We start from the raw sequence: 1,205 nt of genomic DNA, 5'->3' as shown, positions 1-1,205 counted from the left end.
ATATTATCACAATTATATCATTAATAATATTTTTCATAAGGACAAAGAAAATTTTGTAAACTTATTACATGACATATTATTCTAAAAATATGTACTATTTTACATATTTTTCATTTCTTCCACCTCTATTACAATAATTACATTAATAGTGAAAATAAATTTACAATTTGACTAGTATGGTTGACAAAAAGAAAAATATATGAATGTAATAATATGTCTTCAAAACGTAACAGAGTTGGAAACAACATCCACATCCCAATTCCATCCAAGGAAGATGGCAATAATAACAACTGTAAAATGTCCTGGAATCGTAGGTAGATTCGTCTATTTTGTAATATATTTAATTTGAAAAACAAAGAAAAGTGGGGAGTGAGAACAATATCTAATAAATACAATAATTCAAAAGAATGTACAAAATTATTTATAATCAATATTGAACATATATATAAATATATATATATATATATATATATATTAAATTTTCATGTTACAATAAAATTTGAATTATAATTGTAGTGATTAGTCAGGATAAATGAGCATTATCATAATATCAACCAAATATCAACCAGGATATTTCATCTTAATTCCTTACTCATAAGGATATTTCACCATAAGTCCTTACTTATTTAAATCCTCAAGGTCAAACTTCCAGCTACAAATAATTCAAACTTTATCTTCTATGGCAATAGAATAATATTTATCTTTTTTATAAATACATGAAGAAATACCAACAAGACAAGTCAAAGATATGAAAACTATATTATAGTTGATGATAAAATATATTTACAATAAATATATTTACGTAAAAAGAATATATTAAAAGTACCAGTCATGTAAATAAAAATGACAATCATTATAAAATAATTAAACAACATAAAATATGAACACCTTAATAATTATTATGGATAAAAATAATCATAGGTAAGCAAATAAATGAGGTTAGAGACGTCTCACTAAATAAATATACATAAAATAAAACATAAATAAATAAACATAGTAGTATATAAATTTTAAAGAGATAAAGTTCTCCTCCCCTTACCTTAGAACATCGATTTATCTACAAAAAAAATCTTCGAGATCCTTTTCCTACTCACTTTTTCTCTCTTTTCCTCTTTCTTTCTCTCACTCTCTTTCTCTTTCTCTCTCTAAGTTTTCACTTCAGACTGTTATAATTTTTCACAGCCTCTCCCTCCTATTTATAGAAG

The sequence above is a fragment of the Cajanus cajan genome, chromosome 4 (assembly GCF_000230855.2).
Source record: "Cajanus cajan strain Asha chromosome 4, NIPB_CcT2T_4, whole genome shotgun sequence".
Taxonomy (NCBI): domain Eukaryota; kingdom Viridiplantae; phylum Streptophyta; class Magnoliopsida; order Fabales; family Fabaceae; genus Cajanus; species Cajanus cajan.
Note: the sequence above shows the minus strand (reverse complement) of the source record.